The following is an 8,568-nucleotide window of genomic DNA, read 5'->3' on the forward strand; positions in this document are numbered from 1 at the left end:
ATAGATTTGTAGGGAAAATTTAGGAGTGACCTACGATAAAGATGTACTTCGCTTTCAATGTGTATTACTGCAGTATTTTGAATACGTAATAGATTTTTATTTTGAGACCCGACCCTATTTAACCTCGTTTCTTATCATTTTGCAGCTATAATGATAATGCATAAAAGCAAAAAAAAAATTAGACCTTCTTTATTACAATGTAGATATTGTTATTACAATAGAATTACAATTCCACGATATTGTTGAAAAAAAAAAGAATTATGAATGCATCCCAATTTGGTATTTATTATCTTTGAAAATCTTTAACCAAATTAAATATAATTTTGCAGTATTTAGTCACCAGCGATGGAAAACAATTATGTACATGAACATTTTGTAAATTACGCTTGTTAAAAAGTCTCATTGTTTGTAATTTATCACCACAGTATCACGCGTATTGAAGAATTAAATTATTATTAGCTATTTCGTTTGCATTAATAATGAACTAATCCCCAATTTCGGTAGTCTATCATAAGCATCGGTGGTTCAGTGGTAGAATGCTCGCCTGCCACGCGGGCGGCCCGGGTTCGATTCCCGGCCGATGCAAATTTACTTTTTGCTTTTAATTTTTTTCCTTTACTTTGCCAATATTAAAAATTTTATTTACTTACCAATGTAATGTTTATTTTTATAAATAGAAATATCATAAAATTTTTAACACATTTTTATCTAGACAATGTTACTTCTGCAAAAAAAAATTTTCCTGATAAAATATACTCCATACTGAAAAGATTTACAACATTTATATCAACATACAGCATCTTAAAAACACTATCTCCTTACACGCATAATATAACATACAACAACACAAAAACGACAGCCGACTTATTCGAAAACACTTTATACTAAAATATTTAAACTGCCTCATAAGCTGATAAGTTGATAACATTTCAATATTCCTATCGCAAGCATTGGTCAGTGTCGCTCGGTTCCAAGAACCACATTATTCTAAAATCAATTGCACGTTTTAAATCCACCAGGTGCATATTTTCTTATGCCGATCGTCCACTTACTGAGATATACTTTTATTAGAGAGAAACTTTCAAAAAAATTAAAATAAATGTAATACTGTATACACACAATATTTTATTGTGTAATGTATACTTTGTTCAATTTTAAAGGACGCTTATTACACTAGTGAAAATAAATTTATTTTAGATACAAATGAATAAGAAATATTTATATTTATAATCTCAACTGCAAAACGTACATACTATCGATCTAAAATTATTAATTTAAAATAATAGGTATTGCTTTCCTTGCTAACACAGAAAAAAGGAAAGATTATAGATATAACAACTTCCTAAGAAAAGAGAAGAGAAAACATTTATAACTTCAATATTGAGTTGTTTCATAACTATAATTTTAAGACAACTCAATCAACCAATAAAGCGGCTAGTACATTGTTAACAGATTTTCAAATTGAATTTGAAGAGTTTAGATAATTATTGTTCTTTATAGAAATACTTAGACTTTAGCAAAAGCTGGATTCTGAGAAAATTGAACACAGGTTAGCGTCCATTTAAAATCAAATTTTGATAATAATAATTATAATCAAAATTTATATATTTATTGCATCTTGAGTTAGACAGACAATATTAATAGTTTCTTAATATTATTTTCCGATTAGCTTATCTGACTGTTAAAATCTTTGGTAATGTATAAACATTTACGTGAAATCAGTGAAGCTCATTCCGTTTACAATGGTAATCCATCATATTGTAGGTTACCTCCAAAGTAATCCACATACACGTTTTTATTGATAGCAAAGCATTTTGTTTAATCAAACCACGTTATTCAATTAGTATTGGGAAAACCTAACAATATTCCTTCCTATTTCACACATGCATATCCCTCTGACATAAAAAATATTATCGTCAAAACTCCAGGAAAGAGTCCATTACTAAAAAACTATGACATCGCGCAAAAGCTTCCAAAAACAAAAAACGCAATGCTATCGGAACACAAACCTTACAAAGGACAACGGTACGGTCAACTCTGAATATAATAAATTTAGTTTAAAACTATTCTCTCAGAAATTGAAAAGCCATTATTCTGGATAACATATGGGTAGGTGGTAACTAAGCGTCTATGGATTATGAATATAATGCTCCCTAAAGCAAGACCATTATGAACGGCTGGTAGGATTAGTCCGTGATAGATTTTATTCAATATTACTTCATTTCTGAGGCAGTCTCGAAATGGAAAAGATTTTAAATAATTTTATGAATAGATCTTGCGCTGCTGTTATACATACTTTCGTCATTGTATTTTATGTAAATATTACAGAAGAGCTTATATTCTAAAGAGCTATTACACATGTTTCAGTTATTCATGAACATTCTGGTAAAGCCACTAACAGCATATTTTATACTTCTTTTTGTATTTACATAATTACATTATTTATCGTAATCATTGCTGAACTATAAGGTTAAATACAAGTAGACGGAGTATAGGGGTGCTTTTCCATCAATAATGTGAGAGGATGTGAAACGAGGAATGTGTTTGTATGTAATAGTATAGCTTCAAACGCTACACGCATCAAACATCAAACTAAATGAAGCGATATAATTACTAAAACTACTGGACCACTGACAGATTACTAAATGCGTAACGTACGTAATACGTAAAATAGTATAGACTTACAGTACAGTCCCGAAAAGCTTACAAAGATGACACTACAAAATCACAGCTCAGTAAACTTATAAAGCAGTGGAATCAGCCGATATTAAACCATAAAGCAGTCTCTCGGGAACATGATCAGCGCTATCGCAGATTCGGAGGGGCGTGGATAATAAAATTTATCGCGAATTTTATTGGACCATAACGGGGCGCCGCGACGCCTTGTATTGCTTAATGAGAGATAAGCTACGGTTTATTCCTTAGTTTCCGCTAATATTTGCCTGTCTTTGGATGGAAATTCCGTTGTGTAATGTACCAATTCGTTTAGGGTAAAGGTTTAGGATGATAGATGGATTTTGGCTAGGAAAGTAAGTAAATAGCACTATTGTAATGGCGATATACGTAGCAGATACGAAGATTTCTGGTTTGACATACAATAATGTTCAATAATATAAATTTGATCAAATAAAGTTAATTTCAAAGTAGAGGTCAACGTACGTGTAACGTGTATACAAAAAATTCGATCACGAGGTGGGATACGACCCGCGTCCTTCACGCCAATCCGGGGCGGACGATTGACCAATTCAGCTACCCGTGATCCCGCCAATTTACTATGCTGAACACATAATCTTAAATATTGTTTAGATTACAAAAGTAAACATGTTTAATAACAACAAAGTATTAATATTATCTCATAAAACACGAATATAAATCGTAGTAAACACGAACAAAAACTTAAAAGCTATCAAGTGTTGACAAAACAAAGCAGGCCTTATGAACAGGCCCGATCTATAAGCAAGCAGCGTCACGAACAAGCTATTGTCAACAAATTCTAATTTAATACCGAAATTTTCATTCATTAGCCGAAGAGAATTTATTAAAACATTAACAACGTGACGATACACACGATGAGTGGCTTCAAAGTTGCTCTCTACTTAATAACACTAAGTACGTATTATATAAATTTAAGTGGAGCTCTTTGCCGCCTTTTAAGGCCTCGTAAAGACATGAGCCCCACGTGCCTCGTAAAAGTGACGTTGTTTAAAGAATTCAATTTGGGAAACTCGTTTTGAATGCGACTGTACTGTAAACAATGTTGCTGTGAACTAAACGGAAGTGTTAAAGAATCCTGGAGCTAATGCGATAGGAAGATGAAATTCTACGTGTGTTTCACCGATCGGTTTTATAAGTAAGAATGTGGCTCTACAATGTGTGTATGGTAATTTTAATACTGTTTCTCCAAACTTAAAATGTGCTGAAACTCTTCTAGTAAGCATAGCTTACTACAGTTACTTCACATATATTGAAGAAGTCATTTAATTAGACACCGCGTAAATTAGTTAGAATATTGTTTCATTCCTGTGAAACAAAATGCATTTCAAGAGCAAAACACGTAAACATCACAATTCACAAAGCTGTATAATTTTACCACCTTAATATTTTTCACCTTGAAAGTTTTAGATAATTCTTCCTATACTTAGTCACGACTTTATCGAAACGTATCTCAACTTGTACTAAAGGTTGACCCATGAATATAGCACTGAACTTTTGTTTATTTTTTACTAGCTGCTCCGCGCGGTTTCACCCCCGTGGCTCCACTCCTGTTGGCCGTAACGTGATGATATATATCTATAGCCTTCCTCGATAAATGAGCTATCTAACACCGAAAGAATTTTTCAAATCGGACCAGTAGTTCCCGAGATTAGCGCCTTCAAACAAATAAATAAATAAATATTATCTTTATTTGCTCAAATGTGTTTTACAAGTTCACAGCACATTCGCCAGACACTGGCATGCAAACATAGTTTTTACAGCTCCGCATAATCAGAATTTTTTTTTATATAAACATAAATTATTCTAGTTTAGATCATGTCTATTATTTATTATACATGTCAATATTTACATTTATCATCCAAAAAGTCCCAAGTCCAAACAAACAAACTCTTCAGCTTTATAATATTAGTATAGATTTTATCTGTGCAAGCAATAACAATTCAATTCAAATTCGTTTATTAATCAAATTCTTAACATCAACCATATTATAGTCAATGTAGGTACTCTTAATTACCCAAAACTAACAACATTTCACATAATATTTTTCATCTGATAATAAACTGATCACAAGATAACACATTTATGGTGTATGAATATTCAATACCGAATACAATATGAAGGCACGTGACAAACAGTGAATTTGTTAATTAAACCACAATCCCTTCAAGCGGGTTATGCGTAATCAGTATAATTTATTAATTACTACAATTTATACCAGCATTGTAACTCGGCTAAGCTGGCTCTATGTTAAATTGAGTGCAAACATAGTTTTGTGACGTCACTTTCTAGAATACTAACCATTTCAATTTTTTTAAATCTCGGGAAATACTGGTCAGGTTTGAAAAATTCTTTCAGTGTTAGATAGCCCACTTATCGAGGAAGGTTATCACGCTATATGCAATAGTAGCGTAGCAATGCGGGTAAAACCGCGGGCACAGCTAAATCCTAAAATGTATTCGAGTCATTTGTTTGCTAAACTTAAAACGTGAAATTCAATAATTGTATGAAAAAAGGCAGAAGTTTTTAAGCTCTTAAAATTCATGGTAATATTAAAAGAATGCGAAAGTAACTCTGCCCGTATATTTATTAAGTTTCTGCCATAAAACTTAAAGTAGCTGTTAGGGATGTACAAAATGTAAGGGATGACCTAAAAGCGTATATTTCTATACAATCTCGTCTAAAAATACTACAATTTAGAGCTTTAACATTTCTTTATTACGTTGTTTTACCTCAATGGCTATTAAAATTTTCATAGAACGTTCACCGCACACAAGGTCGTTACACATTATTCTGCACCCATTGTTTCATCCACGAATCCCATATTTTCCACGTCACACTGTTAGTTTTTCCTTATTACCGAGCGTGTGTGGGTGTAATAAATTCATTCACATAAAAATCCCCTACTTTTAGGTGAAAAGTTATTATTTTGAACAAAAACGCGGCAATTAAGGCGTCCGAGCGTTGCGCTAAGCAGTGTGCACTTTTTTGCGTTTTTTCTCAACTCCTAATTGCAATAAGAGCGTTGTTAATGTGTAATGTACCTCTTATATCGTTGTGTATTGTGCTAAGTACTTTTAGTTTTAAATGACCCAGAGAAATATTTGCTTTCTTTGCGCGAAATACGTGTCGTGTTGGTTGTACGGATGTAAATTTACATATATAGTAACCACTGCTTGGAAATTTAAATGTTTAAGATGGAAATTGCATCCATTTGCTGTTGATAACATCTTAATATTAATATTATAAAGAAGCTAAATTTGTTCCTTTTGATGAACGCAGGTAATCCTCATAGATTTTTATAACATTTAACAGATGTATGACATAGGATATTCATATAAATGAGACTAATATAATATGTGAAGCAGACTACATACAAGGTGTACAGTTTGTTTTTTGTTTTATCGCGTTAATCCCAATAAATATTCAACTAATTTCTAATCCAATCCAAAAAAAATTATGTGGCCGTTGCTTGGGCGCGTAGTCCGTTCCGTGATTGCTATAATAGGCAATGATACTACAAAGCCATACCCCACACTTTTATTAATGGTTGCTGCTTTGCTGACAGGGAGTCCATTTTGTCACTATTGCTGGTTTTGTTTCTTCGTTTTAGATTAAGAGGATATTACATAGTTACAAATTAATTATCTATTTTGTATTTTCTACATATTTATCCAGACTTAGCTTAGCAAATTCCTTGAAAGGTACACCGTTGACAAACTTTAATACGATTTAAGTAAAGAGTTTGCGCTGCAGTATCACGTAGGAGTGTTCAATCACTGTCGACTCTGTATTGTTTACACCAGTTTTTAACGGATAGCTTCAAACGAGACGAACTACCATCAATATTCTTATAAAACTATTTTTAAAATATTGGAAATAAATTTGCGGAACTGTGATATATTGTCCACGGGAAGTTTGCAAATTTTGGTGTTTAGATAATCTGTGAACTATTATAACTCTAAAATAAACATGTTTATCTTCACTAATATTATAAAGAGGAAAGGTTTGTAATTATGTATGTATGGTTTTCACGCATAAACTACTAGACCGATTTTGATGAAATTTGGCACAGATAATCTTTAGACCCTGGAAAAAACATAGGCTACCTTTATTGCGAAATATGTACCACGGGCGAGGCCGGGGCGGACCGCTAGTTTTTTTTTTATATTTTTAATTTGCTCTATTAACTTATCAGTATCAATTTATGTGGTGAGGATTTCCTCGTCGGTTTATTCTTCGGCCACTTTAATATTTTTATTTTTAATTGTTCTTTTATCTGTGATGTTGAGTAAACTTTCTTTCTTTCTCTTTCTAATAAATCTCTTGTAAACATTAAAATTAGAATAATTCAATCAGAACAAACATAAATCACAGCAGTACAGCACCAACATAGACGAACAAAATATCATACAAAAGAATTAAACTATCCAACACAATGGGCAAGGCGGGTGAGGTCGGCTGAAACTGCGCCAAATGTCGCGTGAAGATAAAAAGTACAAAGTATAAAACGTCTAATGCCCGGTTCCTATATTTGAAAAACGATCCGTTTTAGTTACGAATAGTAGTATAATTAACCAAGCGTAAGCGAAAATCGTTCCTATAAAAAACGTCTCGTCAAGCAACTTACCGACGGCTTCCTACTGACGGATGGGAGGGTTACTATTAACGAACGGTAAGCATATTGTATGGAGAAGACAGTTTATCGCGTTCCTATAAATATTTTTTATGTCATTATGCTGTCAAAGTTACTATTCGTATAGCATTTTGTTTACCCGTCGATTTCGGGCGGTTAAATTCTTACTATTTCATTGTTTCCGCTTCAATATCGAAATGTGGAGTTCAGATAGTGATAGAGAAGTGTTTAATATTATATCGAATTTCGGAAGAAGATAGTGGGCGTGAAAGAGTATATATTATAGAGAAGGAGTGGATTTTTTTGCGACCCTGGATTCTCACGAATTTCAATTGAGATTTCGACTTGATAAAGAATCTGTTGAACAATTACTTCTTGAAATTTATCCAGACGTACGAATAAAAGGAGCCAGGTTAGTTTTAATGGAGGCATTAATATTATACCAAACACGTCTAACCTTATTACATAGGTACCTAATTTATGTTGTCATTTCAGGAATCATGGGGTATCTCCATAACATCAATTACTGTTGACGCTGAGGTTCTATGCTTTAGGCTCAATATCGATATCAGTGGCAGACCTATTTCCCTTGGTCACGGCATCACGCGTGAACGGGTGGACCGATTTCGATAATTATTTTTTTATAATGTTCCTTGAAGTACGAGGATGGTTATTATGGAAAGAAAACATAAACATGTACCAAGGGCGAAGCCGGGGCGGACCACTAGTATATAATATATGTGTCTATGTTTGCAATGTAGAAATCAATTTTTTAAACATTGTATTGTAAATAATAAAAAATAAATAAAAGTACATAATAAAATGGAATAAAAGTTTTATTTCTTTATTACAGTTTAATTTTACATAGTAATATGTAACTACATAATATATGCCAAAGAACTGTCCTGTGATTCTTACACGACAACCCTCCATCGATTATCATCTTCTATATTATATTCCTTAACGCTGTAATAGGCTCTCTGAACTAAATACATTTTTTACATAAGATTTACATTTAGCACTACCTAACAAATTCTTTTTCTACCGTATGTCTAGATATATTGCTTAATAATATACAAAAATTAATTAGTTATTGTGTGTTCAGTATTTCAATTATTGTGTGTTCAGTATTTCAATTATTTCTTCATAATATTTGTCCATCATCCTTATTATGTTTGAATTTTTTGGCTGAAAATAAAAAGTTTTCCTGGTAGGTATTT

The 8,568-nt window shown here is 32.5% G+C and overlaps 1 non-coding gene across 1 annotated transcript; it reads left to right on the forward strand.

Moving 5' to 3' along the window:
• The first annotated feature begins 514 nt into the window (after window positions 1–514).
• On the forward strand, window positions 515–585 carry Trnag-gcc. Its single transcript has one exon. It is a non-coding gene; the product is annotated as a tRNA-Gly (tRNA).
• Window positions 586–8,568: the final 7,983 nt, after the last annotated feature.

Source organism: Colias croceus, chromosome 3 (assembly GCF_905220415.1).
Source record: "Colias croceus chromosome 3, ilColCroc2.1".
NCBI classification, from domain to species: domain Eukaryota; kingdom Metazoa; phylum Arthropoda; class Insecta; order Lepidoptera; family Pieridae; genus Colias; species Colias croceus.